This window comes from Danio aesculapii, chromosome 25 (genome assembly GCF_903798145.1).
Source record: "Danio aesculapii chromosome 25, fDanAes4.1, whole genome shotgun sequence".
Lineage (NCBI taxonomy): Eukaryota > Metazoa > Chordata > Actinopteri > Cypriniformes > Danionidae > Danio > Danio aesculapii.
Genome location: NC_079459.1, coordinates 6,604,861 through 6,622,357, shown reverse-complemented (window position 1 = coordinate 6,622,357; position 17,497 = coordinate 6,604,861). Strand labels below are relative to the sequence as shown.

The window sequence follows — 17,497 nt, the reverse complement described above, 5'->3', positions numbered from 1 at the left end:
CCCCGAGACCATGACAACCCACCAAAACACTGTTAACAGACTTGCGGAAGTTTCGCTTGACAGTTTGTTTCTTTGGATACTAATACAGCTGTTTCTGAGTACAGAGAGTAATTACAGCTGAGTAAGAGTCACAACAACCAAAAATGCAGGATAAGTTATTCATTTTAAGAGTGTGTCTGAAGCTGCAAATGGATTTCCTTCATTTTCTTTCAGATTATTTATCATCTGTAATTTGTACTTTGAGCAGACTTGGATCCTCTGAGTGTAGATGATGTTCTGAGTGTTGCGAGATCTCTCGGATCTTGTGACACTGGGTCATTCAAGTTTTGCTAAGCTAGCAACAGAGATGTGTTGTTTACACAAGCTTTTATAGGCAGCTAGAGTAATGTCAACTATTCTAGCACATGTGGAATCCTATTTTACAGTGTTGCTTAAAAGACTATCCACAAGCAGAGTCTAATGATGATGCATTCGAGGATCTGAACAATTTATTGTTTTCATGCAGACTGGTATCTGGAGATTCTTGAGCTTGTAATCTCTCTCGCATCAGGGTGTCTCTGATGAAGTCATGAGTGTCCTGTTAGAGTCTTCCATGAAGTGAGTAATGACCTGCAGAGCTGGATTTTTCTCTTCTGACATTATACTGGTTATGACTTGCATTGATTTGAGAGAACTAACAACCTAGGCCTCTTGTTAAGGGGTCAAATATCAGGGCCACTATTTCAGACCTTAGGAAACAGAAGTACCGGCTACTAATAGTGGGCATAGGGTGTTTGTCAGGATGTTCCTTAGGATTATTTACTTTCCAAAGCCTGAAAGGATATAGGCTGCGATAAGATCAGTAAAAATCGAACAGTGTTTTCCTGGCTTATACACATTTTCTTTACATATTTTGTCTGCAGTCCCTTTTGCAGAAACAGACAAATTACTGTAGCTCCAGCAATGTCCCTTCAATGTTCAGCATTGGTCAGAGAGTTTTTGTGAGGTGATGCACAGCAATTAACTATATTTAGTTGCTAGTAAATGTGTGGTTTCAGTTCACTAGTCAAGATTAGGTCAAGCAAGTGCAACCCTTTATCCCATATATATTTTAGACTAACAACCGGTCTTGGTAAAGGCTTGAGGCTGTTGGGAACTAAAGAACTGATGCTGAAGACTGGGGTCCCTGGTCAGTACTACCAAAGTCAGCAAACCAGGGACTGTACTAAAAAGCTAAGGACCGGGTGGTGGGGTAGGTATAGATATGAAATTTCGAGAGTTGTCCGGGAGACAGAACAAAACTGGAGATGAGTCTGAAATACGGGAGACTCCTGGGAAAAACGGGATTGTTGGCAGGTATGACCACGTTCCTGAAGGACGACCAGCTCTGCACATTTTCCATGTCTCTTTACCCAAACACACCTGATTCTGATCATCAGCTCATTATCAGAGACTGAAAGACCTGTAATGGTGTGACAGACAAAGGAGACATCCAAAACATGCAGTGTTGGTGGGCCTCCAGGAACGTGGTTGAGAAACATTGCTCTAGAGCAGGGGTTTTCAGATCTATGCTGGAGGTTTACACTGTTTTACATTGGATTCCAATGGGTTTGGGTGATTGGATCACAAGTAGACAGCAGAGAACATTGTCATTTACGCCTGAAATTTTAATAAATCTCTTATGTCTAGTTTACACCAATACACAGATTTCTTTGAGGGGAGAGTCTGAGGATGGGTATTTTCCTGATCCATTTAAGCATGCAAAATACAATCTCACAATTTGCTTATGAACATGATTCTGAGAGCAGCAACATGTCTGTGGCACTGCTATATGGGTTTGTGTTTTTTTTTTCAGGACTGGAAAAAGATCATTGGACTTTAAAAAAAAAAAAAATTTTTACCTCTTACGAGGTCTGATGTCAAAGTGAAATCCAATCTGGTTAGTACTCTTTAACAACACACGCCATAATGTTTAAGAATAAGATCAGAAGACGGTGAGGAGGTCATTTGTTTGAATGTATTAAACCATGAGCATTTGCAAAAACAAACCAGTCAAATCTGATTTCAATTACTGCACCTCTAAAACTGCTCAAGCATTTGAGACCCTGTTTATGCCCGTTTAGCATTGTCCCCTTATGATCTGAACAATCAAAACAAATTATAATACCAAGTGTAAGAAGGGCCTTTGACACACCTGATTAAATTCATCAGTAGTGTTGTGGAGGTTACTTTGGAAATGTGGTAATTTGTAATCTTAAAATGTAATAAGTAGCGTACCTTTTTAATTACTCTATAAAAGTAAAGTAACTGATTACATCTGATTACTTTTTGATTACTTTAAAAATACTAGTGGATATTTTCAACATTCATTTTCAAGCATTTATACCAAGTAGGTGTGACCTTACAGTAGCTCTGTTTACTGTTAGAATTTCAAAATCTTTCATCCCTTGAATTAAGATTATATTCATTTAATTTTTAAGTACAGCCACCACAAAACCAGGCCTTAACAAAAAAAAGTTCAGTTATTCACTGTAAAAAAACATGCTTAACTAAACAGAAACAAATTATGGAATCTAACATCAAAAACAAAAAAATCCAATAAAACCAGCTGTTACACATTTAAAATACTATAGTAATTTATAGTAAAGGGAAATATTTAGGAATGAGCATTGTATTGTAAGTATATTTACAACTCTTCACTAGTAAAGTACACTACATAATGTAGTATCATTAGTAACTATCATGAACTAATAGTAATTATCATAGTATACTTTAGCCTTTACTACAGTAAACTATATATAGACCTCCTCTCCCTCACTCATATTTCTATCAAGGAAATTTCTCATGTTAGCCTAATTGGTTGGTGATGACACAGACCAGAGCGAGAGGTGGCAAAATGTTTGTTGTCGACCACTGAAAAACAGGTAGAAGAAGAAATCGTCATTCTCGTCATCATATAAATTAACTTTAATCGGTTAGACACCAGCCTCACAGCTCTGTGAATGTCGGAGCCATTACTTCATGATCCGTGATGGGTAAATGTAGCTTGTGTGGACGCTACTACGCTCCTTCACTAATAAAATAGCTTTGCTACTGAAACGCTTTTTGATTTATAAAATAGCGGCGCTACTGAAAAGCTTTTTGATTCATAAAGTAGCAACGCTGCCGCCACGCTACTGAAAAAATGTAGTTAAGCTAGTAGCATCACTACTTGTAGCGACTCTACTGCCCATCACTATTAATGTGATAAAATCGCTTTGGCCAGAGGAGTCTGTTGGTGCCCTGAATTTCACAAATCGATAACTTTGTGTCATAATATATCATTCGAAAAGATATGATAACGACAAAAAAACATTTGCTTTTATAAAATAAAGAAAGGCTAGTTAGGTTACATACCTGCTGATGCTTTCTCAGGTTCGACATTGAAGCCTTTGGTGTCAAACATATTTTAACAGCTGGCAAACAAATTTTGCACTGAACTGTTGTATTTGTGCCCTTCTCAGATTTCAGGGTGAAATATTTTTTTTTTACATTTCCAGCAGTGAAGTGCATTTACTGTATATCACTCGCCATGGTGGTAGCTCTCAGGCTGGTTGTAGTAGCCTAATGCTTTCAGTGGCAAAGACGAGGTGCACAGCAAATCTAAACCGGAAAACCCAAAATCAAAAGCATCAGAATAGCCCCGCTTTAATAAATGGCTTTAGCAGAAGGCATCGTGCATATCAAAAACAGGCAAAGCAACAGATTAATATTATTCAACATATCTCAGATTTTTAAAGAATATTTTTAGATGTAACCATGTGTGTAATCTTTAACATTTTCATAAGTAATTGTAATTTAATTACACATTTTTTTCCCAGTAACTGTAACAAATTACTGTTACATTTATTTTGTAATTAAATTACGTAACACCGTTACATGTAACTAGTTACTCCCAAACACTGTTCATCAGCTCATTTGCACTCTGCTAGACCTGTGGTGCCCACAACATGCTGTGTCTAGAAGGAGCTACATTTGAATTTAAGCTTGATTCATGACTTTCAGTAAAGTTCTCACTGTGTAGTATAAATATGAATGGAATTAGAACACACATCTGCCATGTTGTCATGTGACTACCAGCATAAATTGTGCTGCTTTACTTCCCTTCATAAATTCCCTCTCATGGCCTTATCACCCTGTAACCCAAGACTGGTTACTCACTGAAGCTAAGCAGGGCTGAGCCTGGTCCGTACCTGGATGGGAGACCACATGGGAAAACTAGGTTGCTGTTGAAAGTGGTGTTAGTGAGGCCAGCAGGGGAACTCAACCTGTGGTCTGTGTGAGTCCTAACGCCCCAGTATAGTGAAAGGGACACTATACTATCAGTGAGAGCCGTCTTTCGGATGAGATATTAAACTGAGGTCCTGACTCTCTGGGGTCATTAAAAATCCCATGGCATTCTCGGAAAGAGTAGGGGTGTGATCACGGTGTCCTGGCCAAATTCCCTCCATCAACCATTAACCATTAACCATTCTAGCCTACTAATCGTCCCCATCCACCGTATTGGCTCTATAACTATATCTCCATTCCATTAATAGCTCGTGTGTGGTGAGCGCACTGGCTCCAAGTGGATGCTTCACACTGGTTGTGGGTGTGGAGGGACCCCCTTCATGATTGTGATGTGCTTTGGGTGTATGGCCATACACAATAAATGCGCTATATAAATGCACAATACAATACAATACAATACAATAGAGTAAAGTGTCCACTGGATGCACACTTAAGAATCTCACTGGGATTAGTAGGTTACATCTCAACTACTGTTTTTGTGCATTCTATGAATTTGGATGTACTACTTGACTCAAGTAATGTTTTTCACATACTATATAGTAGGGAAGCTTGCGTTTTTGGATGTACCATCAAGGTGCATGTGTTCTGTATGGAGAAGAGTTAAGTTAGGACACACAAAGTCGATGTCAAAGAAATAATGGGGAAAAAACTGACTGTGTTGTTGCCTTACGTCAGATGACAGCTAACTGAAACGTGTGTTCTGCACCTTTGTGAGAGAGTGTATCATTCCATACCTGCAGGTGGTAGTAGTCTGTATTTTCATTCCAAAAATGGAAACCAGAACTAGTGCTGCACACAAACAAACCATAAATAAAGCTGCATTTGCTTACCTTTTTCAGAGTACTTCTCGCTCACCACAGAGGGATTCACTCGTGTAAATATATCGATTGTGTGGAACACACCAAACAAACTAGCACCACAGATACTCACTCACTGACAGCCTCTTATTTTTAAAGGGCACCAATGATGAAAATCATCTTTTGTAAGCTGTTTGGACAGAACTGTGTGTAGGTACAGTGTGTCCACAGTCATTTTGGAGTGACAATAATTTTTTTAATATTTCCTGATGTTAAAATAGGATCCAAATCCCTCAAATTTTGAGGCCGACGCAATGTGACGTAAGAGTGCGGTTTCCCTGCCCACTGAATTGATTAACATGTCTACGTAGTAATGCGTATAATCATATCAACAAGACAGGATGTGCGCAAAGCAACTGGGATTTTAAGATCTGTTCAGCACTCTGTGATCATCAATCATCATCAAATGTGATCAAGAATGAGTTTTACAAGTTTAAAACGTTTTTTAATCAGTGCATTTTACCGTCTTTATCACCACAGCAGCATGTCAGTACAATTATAAAAGAAGACGCTTCAATCCTGGTTTGTGGACATTAAATCAGGTTTATTTTGTACATTAACATAACAAATATCCATACAGCAGTGGATATTAACATGTATCCTGTCACATTTGCATGCAAAAACTGTGCAAAGTTAAACCAAAGACTATAGAATATACAAGACATGTAACTTGTATTCTTTTGAATGGGGAAAAGTGTAACTGTTAATATGGCGAATGAAGCCCCGCCTTCTAGTACAGGAGCCAATCAGCGATCACTATATGGTGAATGAAGCCTGCCTTCTAGTACAAGAACCAATCAGCAATCGCTACCGACTGACATTTCTCCGGAGGAGGGTCTTGGACCAGATGTGAATTTCTGCAGATTTTGTGTGACTCAAACATTTAGAAATTAAACTAAAGAGACAGTTGTTGCTTAATGTAATTGTTGTTTCATATTATGAAATTTAATAGTGAGCATGGCAAGCAATTTTGGAGAATTTGATGTTTTCCCACTCAAACAGAATGCCCGAGCATACTGCCCGAGAGGTGTTTCAAAGATGGCCACCATGTGAAATGACTTGCCTTAAAGGGACTTTGGTTAAATGCACACGCTGTGTGTGCGTGAACTTTGTAACGACATCGTGTGTGATTCAGCGTTGCAGAAAGGCTTGAATTAACTCCACAATACATCAAATAATCATTGGCTTATAGTTCTTACTGTAGTATTTTTCACAAACATTACATGAGATCTGCTTCCTTCATGTCTGTCACTATGCTGTTTATCTATCACAGCCAAAGCGGAGATTGAGACACTCTGACTGGCACGTGGGATCAGTGGGTGGAGAAAACCAGCATTAAAGGCATAGGCCACAAAAAAGCTACAGGATGCTCAGAAGAGTACAAACTTCTGAAAGGTCTAATAAATAATCTGATGGGTGTTTTGAGCTGAAACTTTAGACACATTCTGGAGACACAAAAGACTTATCTTAAATCTTGAAAAGGGGGTAAAATATGTGCCCTTTAAGAGTAAACAAACTAAAACCTGTTCATCTCCGCAGATTTATTTATTTATTTTCACATTTGGCATGTCTAATCTCACCCTCTAAGCACCTATTTGGGAGTCCACATCCCCTGAGGGTTCAGTAATGGGACTACAGGATGAAATAGACCATGATTTGCTTACTTGGCTAGTGGCCTTCCTGACTGTGAAACCCGTTAAAAATGACAGCTTAGTTATGACTTTCCTCAGGGCATAGCTCATCCAAACAGACTATCGTAACGCTGTAGTCTAACCTCTAAATACCTCCAGCACCATCCATAAATCGGTTTCATCTGTTTATATACATTATAGCAGACACACCTTCCAGAATAACGCACAGGAAATCTGTCACATGATGCACACACTCACTTTCCTTTGAAGAACTTGCCCAGATGTTGATGATAATGCTGGAAATTGTGACATCAGATGTATCGATGGTTATTTTTGTCACATGAGAGCCTTGCTGGACTTCTCTGTTTTCATCTTTTACACACTTGCTCACGTGTACACTGCTAGTGATCTGGCATAGACTGCACAACACACATGGTCAAATCATCATTCTCTTAAAAGTCAGTGGCGTTAGAGGGAAAATTGTCACAATTCCCTTCGATCACAGTTTATAACAGCATAAATCAACCTCTAGTGTTACTGTCTGCATCTGTCTGTTTCAGAAATCTTGCACTCTCATATCAGTTAGCATGAGTGGCATAAAGTAACAAATTACAAATACTCAAACTACTGTAATTGAGTAGTTGAGTAGTAGGAACTGTGATTTACTAAGTAGCTTTAAAAATTTATACATTTACCTTCCCTTGAGAACATCTTTAGTGCAGTATTAGTACTTTTACTCCACTACTTTCTTTCAACCTACAGCAGGAGTCACCAATCTTGTTCCTGGAGGTCCGGTGCCCTGCAGGGTTTAGCTCCAACTTGCCTCAACACACCTGCCTGGGTGTTTCAAGTATACCTAGTAAGACCTTGATAAGTTTGTTCAAGTGTGTTTGATTAGGGTTGGAGTTAAAATCTGCAGGACACCGGACCTCCAGGAACAAGTTTGGTGATCCCTGATCTACAGTCACTACTTTATTTTTTCTTGTCTATGGGGATTAGAAAAATCAGTCCTGTGATTCCTGTCCAATCGAATCGCACATAGAAGTAAAGAAGTAAATTGCGTCATAATGAACTACCTCAAGATATGGCCAATTCATAATTGCAGCAAACTGTTTTTAGGTATTAAAAGTGTCCAAGATGTCCAAAATCTTTACACACATTGACCCAGAGACTGTTTAGATGCATGTCGCTGATGAGAAGATGACGGATAAAGACCGATTTACTGTATGAAGACCGAAATGGCCTTAAACACCCAGCAGGCAAAAGATGTCAACATGGCGTCAGATTAAAGTTGTACCCCATTTTGTTTGGAAATGAAAATGGGTTTGACGTCAGAAATCAAAGCAGGCTGACGTCAATGTCCACTGTTCAACCTAAAATCAAACAAATATAATGATGTTAAAGCTTGATGCTGTGTGGATGCTACTACTATGACATCTATCAGACATTGAATTTTGGTTGCCATACCTGGTGAATAAATGTAAAGTATTTGCCGTCAATATGACATTGGTTTAAGATGTTGGCTTGACATTGGATTTGTCACTTTCTACCAACCTGAATATTAACAAATATGAATGTCATTTGACGATGTTATTGGATATCAAAATAATGTCCTTGGGCGCTGGCTAGATCAGTGTTTCCCAACCCTGTTCCTGGAGGCACACCAACAGTACATATTTTGGATGTCTCCCTTTTCTGACCCATTAACTTCAGGTGTTGGAGTCTCTTCTGATGTTATGATAAGTTGTTTCAGGTGTGTTTGATTAGTGAGAGGTTGAAAATGTGTACTGTTGGTGTGCCTTCAGGAACAGGGTTGGGAAACACTGGGCTAGATATTAAGCTTTGGTCACCTGACATCAAAACCTAAATCTAACCTAATATTAACATTTTATGATGTTGTGTGTCTGCTGGGCAATAACTAAATGGACTACAGAATGTTACTTTTACACACATCCACAAATTACATGTAAATGCTTCAGCTTTTTACAGCATAATACTCACTACTCACTACACTTGAGTACTTCTGAAAGGTGTACTTTTGCTCATATTTTGAGTAATATTTACAACAGATACTTTTACTCTACTTGCACTACACTTTTAGGCAAGTAATAGTACTTTTACTTAAGTATGATTTTTCAGTACTCTTTTCATCACTGGTTAGCATATTATTAAGCACAAAAAGTAGATTCAAGATTATTCAGAGGACCAGATATTACATTTAAGATACAAATGTCCCAGCTGAAATCAGAAAATCAGAAATTGTCAGGTATACCTTGACTATCAAGTTATTTTGCTGTTCCTAATCACCAATCATCAGGTATAAAAGTTTTTCAGTGAATCAGTTTAATTCATTTATGTTCAAAGGTCCTTTTAAAACTTTTTGGGGGGTCAAGACAAAGAAGCAGGTGCTGTTTTGTAATCTTTTAAATGTTTTGTTTTCATTTATTTTGGATTTCAGTGCCACTTTGTAACTTGAGATGAAAACTGACTGAAAGACTGTCCTATTATAAATGCATAAGCTGCTCAAGCTGTCCTCTTGTGGTAAAGAGAGGATTTACACACAATATCCTTACTGTGCTAATGGAAGTACAGTCATTAGATGTGCTTCTACTTCAAGCCTTACTTTTATATTATAAACAGTAGCTAACTTTGAATTCCTTTCATTCTCTCTGTGTTTATTGTTCATTAACTTAATTTAAATAAGTTGAAATAAACAATTAATGCATTATCTTGATAAGTGTCGACTGCCATTCTCTGGTTTATGTTCTTCTCATTAAAATTTCACAGCGCATGTTTCACCGCCACAACTATAAACAGAACTCTGATAAATCTTTCAGATAATAAAACGCAACATAAATCATAATTATATCTTTGCCTTCATATTGGCTGTGCGTTCTTGCTTCGCTTTTGTTAGTAAAAGTTATACGATTTGATTTAATTTACGTTTCCAGGGCAGCGAATCAAACAAACAGCTGTATTTAGGATGAATGGAGCATTTTGCAGGCACAGCCGCAGCGCATTTGCTTTCGTTTGAACCCCAGCTTCATTTACATACCGGTAACTTAATTAGGATAATCCCAGTGGTTTAGTGTTTACTTAAAAATAACCATGTAATATATGAAAACAGAAATAAGTGGAAAAGTAGCATCTGGAGTTTTTTAGAAAACACTATTGAGTTCGCCATGAATGCAGTCATTGATTGTGTCTTCTCAAAAGCAAATATCATTTCTCCCATTAAACATTCAATATGAATAAAGAGGGTTTTGAATTTGCTAAAAATAAAGTCTGAACTGTCATGCTGTGCCTCAGAGTGTAGGAGTGTGAGCGCACTGGCCTGCTTTGGCTCGCTCTACCATTAGGGCGTGTATATGTATGTGTGTGTGTTGTGGCATCGGAGCCGGGATTGTAGGCAGACTTCATGCCCAACCCCACTTATAATTACAGACAGCATGCAGCTCTCCTAAAAAGAGTGATTTTCTTGACTGCCATGGATAACATTCACTTTGGCAAGGACGGAAAGCGAGAGACAGATGACAAGAGGGAGAGGGGAAACTCAAAGTTGACTCATAAGTAATGCAAAATATCCTCTTTTTTTCCTGTTCCGGGACTTTGGCAAGTGCACAAATGTGTATGCGCTGCTAGCTGTGCCTTCCCATAAACCGACAGTCCGTTTGATGTGCCGTTTCCTACAGCAAGCCTTAATTAAAACGAGTTCAACAACACTGATCAAAAAGTGCGTCTAGTCCCTTCATTGTGCTCGCTTTGACTAGATCTGTCACGGGCTCCTCTCTCTCTCTTTCTCTCACTGTACTGGCAGTCGGTTGTGGTTGAAGGTTTGCTTTGGCAGATCGCTGGCCTTTTCTTGGCCGGGACAAACTTTTGCATCCTGCTACTGGCTGAGAGGGAGAGGGAAGCGGCGGGGAGGGACCAGAGGAGAGGTGGAGGCGTGGTCTACAGCTGGTAATGAAGACTTCTCTTTTCATCCTCAGAACGTAGAATTGGAGTGCCGGGACTGGGGGCTGCGCTGCTCCATTGCACTTTCTCTCTCTCTTTCTGCCTCTCTCTATCTCTCTCTCTCTCCTCTGGGTCTAAACGTGCAGCACAGGAACTGCAGCGGCAGATATGAACCTCTCACTGGCCCAGACTTCACAAGCATGTAGGTAAGAACCACTGCTGTCATTGTAATGTCAATGTGAATGCTGTTGTCTGGCTGTCTGTCTGGATGTCTGTCAGCATGGGGGGTCTGTGTCACACACAATACACTTATTGACTCAAAATATGCCCTTTTAGACAGCTTCTTAAACTATTGTTTTCCTGACGGGACTGTTAGTGTGTTTGGTTTATGGCAATGCCTATAAAAACAGAAGCAATGCTTTGACTTTATGATCATAAGCTTGACAGCTTAGATGAGAAGCTTGCATGTCAGTGGTGATGTTTACTGTCTAGAATCCAGTCTAGTAGACAGAAGTATGTCTTTTTAAATAAAAAGAAGTTTTAGCTAACTCGCAGTGTTCATTTTTCAGATGTATATGTGATGAGGATGTTGTAAAACCGCATGCACGTTTGCTATATAGGGTGTGTTATGTGGAGTACACATATATCATAGTGACTGTCTGTGTGTACACACACGTGTGCACATGTAAACATTTGTGAGTACTGATACACTGTCAGCTGTCAGGTGTGTGTGTGAATGAATTTGCATTAGCGTGTTTATATGAGTGTGTTTATTTGCTGTGCCGATGGCCAGAATCTTGCTGAAGGCTTTTCAAACTCATCTGTGTAAATAGAGACTCGGAGATGGAAGGGAGGGGACGGTCCGTCATCTGTCTCTCGGCCGCCTCTCTCCTTTGATCTGAGTCCTCTGGATGTGTCCCCTCTCCCTGCGGCCCGCTCCAGATCCGGACCACTTTCATCCGCATTCTGAGGAAAATCTCCATCCGTGCACTCGTTCACCCCCTCAACTCACCTTAGTTTCTTTTCGTCCATCCTTTTTTTTTACCTAAGAAAGGCCGGTTTGACCTCTCTCTCTCATCATCCACCCATCCATCGCTTCACTCATCCGTCCATTCGTATGTCTAATCTTCTGGCCAAATCATCCTTTTAAACCCCCCGCTTCCCTCTTGGGGTAATGGCTCTTTTCTAAACCTCCCCCGGAAAAAATCTTAAGTGAGTTTCCATTAGTTTTTTTGTGCGGGCCATGAGAATTATGGTTTCCCAAATGTTCTTCTGAATAGTGTACGGGAGCCTCGGTTAATTGAAAAAACACGTGGAGAGTGAAGGAGACGGACCTACTGTCACAAATGAACTTTCCAGAGCTGGCAGTGGAGGTGGAGAGAGAGAGAGAGAGAGAGAGACAGAGGGGGAGAGGTTCATGGTTATGTTTGGATGGTAGGGTTTGAGGGACACAGGGACGTAACAGACAGACTCCAGCACAGAGTGACACAAGGAATAAAGAGACATGAGGACCAGCATGAAACCACTAACCATGGCTGGTTCCTCCTGTCTAAGTGTCTTACTGTAGGGGCTGAAAGCACCTAAAGATCCTGCCCTGGACTTTTCAGCAGAGGAAGTGGTATTTGGTTACTAAGTCCCACTAGATACTAGTAAGAACTGTAGTAAAATCTGGAGTCAATCCACCCATCCACACCATCAGCCACTTCCCATCAGCCCCGAAGGTCAGGCCACTGTAATGCAGAATATCCCACAGTCAGTCCAGCCTGTCCAGACACGGTCCACTGTCTTGCATAGGCTTATATAGGATTTGCGGTATCTTAACTGCAAAATGCCAAGCAGTCTCTTGGGCTACATCCAACAGAGGTTCTTTGTCTCCCGTTCCCATTTTACCACCTCGAGCTCTGTTTTGTTAAAATCTATATAGAGTACCTTCCCAAACAAAACAACAGGGGGGTCACGAGGAACTGTGTCCAACAGTGTGTACTGTTCTCTGCCTGTAATCGTTCTCCATATGATTGTTTGTTTCACACATTCCTTGTTAACACAGTTACTGGGGGTCTACGGTTGGAGGGCGGAACAATCCAGAGTGACCTTTTGACCACTGCCTGACGGTGTGTAACTCTAACCCTCTCCAATGGGGATTCCTGAAGCCATCACATGTGCGCACGTGCAAACACATACAAACACACTCGCGCACGTACAGACTCTCAGCCATAATGGAATCAGCAGCAGGGCTCTTAACTTTAACTGCTCAGGAGATCAGCAGTTACCAAAGCATCATTCCCTTAAAACAAATAAAAATAGCGTGCTCCCTATTAGAATTTGGAAAACATTAGGTTCTAATAGTATTTTATCATCTATTAACTCAAGTGGTGAGCCTTGTAAAACTGGTTTTGATTCGATGTGATTAGCAAACCATCCAAAGAACAGTTTGTTAATTTGTTATGTGTTGTGAAGGCAAGCATTATTATCAATCCAATAGTGCATATGTACAGTTAGGGATTTGAACAACTTACAAATTGCAACAGTTCTCATCCTGCAACTTTTCTTCTGCAGATCTGTATTCTACCTGAACTTGGCTTGTTGATGAGTGTTAGGCTGTTTCTAGGTTCAAATCCACTAAAGTAACACGCAGAGTAAGACTTACGTCAGAAGTATTGTCTGATAAAGCGAATGAAGTGAGAACTGTATTAGTTTGATACATGACTCGAGTTGATTGATTCCTAATACTTGCCTGATTAAAGGGGGTTTGCCTAAGGTAGTTGTTGTGACAGCGTTTATTTGTCTACATTTTAAAAAAGAACTATGTGAAATCTGCTTTCCAAATGTGGCTCTAGATTAGCATTTACTTGTTGAAATGAAAGTTTAGGGATTTGATCGAGTATGCATGTGTGTGTGGAAGTGTGAAAGTTGAGGTACTACTTAGTTTCGCTCAATTATGCCAAAGATTCCAGGTACATTTGCAGATCATTTATATTTAGTACAACACTTACAAGCAATTATACGCACACGTAAAAGCACACAAATCTGTGTCTTTCTCCCACACACAAACACAGAAATGTGCCTGGATTCTCTTTTCCATATGTTGGTACATTTAAACTTGAACAGAAATATAAACACAGAACTAGATTTCAGAAAGTGCCGGCCTGAAGAATATCAGCTTATTAATTAATTAATAACAAATTAGTAGTGTTTGCTAAGGCATCATTACTGCTACTGAGGTACAGACATGAGTTTTCTAGCATCTAAACAAAAGTTTTCCATACATTAGTGTGCTGTTCTTTTTATTTATTTTTTTCTTGAGAAACAGTAATGACTATTACTATTATTACTGTTACTCATAGTATAGCCAGCAGCTAGCTCTCTGCAACTCTCGCATGTTCGTCCACTGAAGCTTAGCAGGGCTGCGCCTAGTCAGTACCTGGATGGGAGTCCACATGGGAAAGCAAGGTTGCTGCCGGAAGTGGTGTTAGTGATGCTCAACCTGCGTTCTATGTGGGTCCTAATGCCCCGATATGGTGAAGGGGACACTATACTATAAATATATTGATGGGGACTCTATACTGCTCAGTGAGACATTAAAAAATCCCAGGATGTCCTTTGGAAAAGAGTTGGGGCTAGCCCTGGCATCCTGGCCAAATTCTTTGCCTCTGTCCATCATGGCCTCTCAACCATCCTCATATCATAATCTTCATCACTCTGTCTCCTCTCCACCAATCAGCTGGTGTGCGGTCTGGCACAAAATGGCATCCAGGTGGATGCTGCACACTGGTGATGGATGAGAACATTCCCCCCAATGTGAAAAGCACTTTAAGTGTCCAGAAAAGCGCTATATAAATATAAGGAATTATTATTATACATTTGCAGTGGTTTAAGAATGAAATATAACTCAGTGTAACAGTGATTTAAATACAAAGTAGTCTTGCCAGGTATATTTATGATGACACATGAAAATTTAGCACCCAAACATATAAACTTGTTGTTCTTTATACTATAAAGTCACTTTGACTTTTTTTATTATCTAAAATATAACAATTGAGTAAGGTCAGGTATTTGTTCACATATTTTTAAAGTACAGGCTAGAATTAGACATATATTCCGTTTTACACATTACATTCAGTGACAGTTTCTCCAAATATTGTGACATTTTGTTTTTGGAAGTTATTTGCAAACTTTCCATGCATAAATCACATTTGCAAATGTAATCTGATGCCAAAATGCGATGATCTTTGACTATGAAAGATAAAAGTACCCATGTTTACACTTGAAGATGGACTCTTTTGACTTGGCCCACCATGATCATATTTAGATTAAATCTGTATAAATAAAGTGCGGGCATTGTAGGTAGCAGGAGTTTAGGTCACTAGTAATATTGTTTGCTGTTTGTTAAAGAAGACCTAAAGAAGGAGATTGAAAAGATGCAGTTTTTCTTCCTCAGGCACATGGCTAGGGGTTTAAACTTTCAAAAAGGCCTGTTTGAGGGAATCTCCCGTAAATTAGAGCGTCGCACATCCCCAGACACTCTGGCACTTGTCCAGAACAGCTGGCTGCTTCCCCTTTATTCATTTCCACTCTCTTCCGCCACATTCCTCCTCTACTTTCTCTCCCTCCCCCGTTTTTCTTTTCCATACTTTCTTCTCTCTCTCTCTCTCTCTCTCTCTCTCTCTCTCTCTCTCTCTCTCTCTCTCTCTCAATCACCCTTCTCCATCTCCAGATGTGGCATTGTTTAGACACATTTGTTTTGCTCAGGCAGACAGCTGACCTGCCCAACGCTGATGTCATGCTCTATTTAAAGGAATAAACCACCAAGAGCTCTTTAGGTTACTCACAGTCATGTCTTTCCTGAGGGGGAAAAATCTTTTTGAAGACCAGCAGACCTGTGGAAATGGTTGATGGGCAGATATGATTGGTTGGAATGGTTATGTGGTGTAGATATGAGCTGGTAACGTGAAGATTAAAGGTTCAAACAGCACAAAGCTAGCTCTTATCATTCATTGTGCTCTAGAGACAGCCAATGTTTTGTTATTCCAGAGGGATTATACTATAATAACTGTGCTATGCATCACTTTGAGTAAATAACTGATCAGTAATGCACTGTATATGTTCATTTTGCTGGCCCACCATCCTCAACTTCTGCACTGTACCGTACCCAAGACTGCAGAGGAATGTGGACTAGTTTGAATGGATGTGTGTGTTTGTGTGCGTGTGTATTTGTACAGACTATGCAAACACTTAATTCAGTATTCAGTGAGTTGTTTGCATTCCTTAATATTTCTTTGGGAACACTAATTTGTTAGATTGCATAAGTGTGTATTTGTGTTTAGTCTTAAAAAATCCTTAGGCATACTTTGTGCTACTTTGTAGCTACTTTACAGCTCTCACTGTCTTTCTTGCCCTTACATAGGACATTTAACATTCAACAATGTCTTTGATGATAGCTTAGATTTTCAGCCAAAAAAATGTATCTTTCACGAATAAGGCATCCAAGAATGCATTGGGGTGAATTCTACCTTAATGGGTACCTATTTTACCCCTTTTTCAAGATTTAAGATAAGTCTTTGGGGTCTCCAGAATGTATCCGTAAAGTTTCAGCTCAAAACACCTATCAGATTATTTATTAGACCTTTCAAAATATTGGATTTTCTGCTCTGAACACAATGAAGCTGTGTTGGTTGCCTGTGCCTTTAATGTTAGCTCTCCCTGCCCATAGTTCCTACGTGCCTGTCAGAGTGTGCCTCAATCTCCATCTCGGCTGCGTCAGATAAACAGCACAGTGACAGACAGGAAGGAAGCAGATCTCAGTTTGTGAGAAATACTACAGTAAGAACGGTCCCAATGATTATTTGATGTATTTGTTGTGGAGTTGCAACGATAAGTCACATACAATATCATTTACAAAGTTCAGGCACACACAAAATGGACACACACAGCGAGCAAATGGGAGAGATTTGGATCCTATGTTAACATCATGACATTAAAAAAAGAGACTCACTGTGTTTATATCACCCCGATATGACTGTGGACACACTATAGCTATGTACACACAGTTCTGTCTAAACAGCCTACAAAAGATTTTCATCATAGGTGCCCTTAAAGATGAGCATCACTAAACCCTGGTTGCATACTGGTAAAAATAAATACTTAGGCCCAATCCCAATTCTACCCCTTAGCCATTCCCCTTACACCTACCCCTCATTTTGCGTGCTCCCGCCAAGGGGTAGGTGTGACCCAATTCTCTTTAGCTTGAAGGCATAGGGCTATGGGCAGGGGGTAGATACCTCTTCGAATGAAGATTTTTCAGGACCAAAAAATAACACAACTGGAATAACTACAGCAGTCGTGATCGTCTGATCTCATATGAAGCAAGAGATCGCGCCGATACATGATGACGACGTGTGCAGGTGCTGTAGTGCTGTCCCAATTCTTAGAGGTACATTTTGAAGCCCTTCCCCTTCACACACATTTTTAAAGGCCAAGGGGAAGGGGAAGGGGTACAAAAATACAATTGGGATTGGGCCTTAATGAATATTGTTTGCTGATTTGCAGTTTTTTAATCGTGTCACATGATTGTAAATGACTTTGCTAATATTGATGGAAGGACCATGTAATAATAATTCAATGAAAATCCTTTTAGTCTCATTTTAAAATATATAATTTCAGCCAATAGTAATGTGCTGTGTATTTTGTACAAATTAGCAAAATACTTTTATTTTTTTTATAATGACAATTTAACAATATTTTGCTGAG

General features: G+C 39.6%; 1 protein-coding gene across 1 annotated transcript in view; it reads left to right on the top strand.

Annotated features, from left to right (window-relative positions):
• The window catches only part of LOC130219826 (uncharacterized), a 120,463-nt gene that overhangs the window by 48,848 nt on the left and 54,118 nt on the right, over positions 1-17,497 (top strand). The window contains exon 2 of the mRNA XM_056452315.1: positions 10,786-10,956. The gene's annotated coding sequence lies outside the window, so the exon portion shown is untranslated. The remainder of the gene's footprint in view (positions 1-10,785; positions 10,957-17,497) is intronic.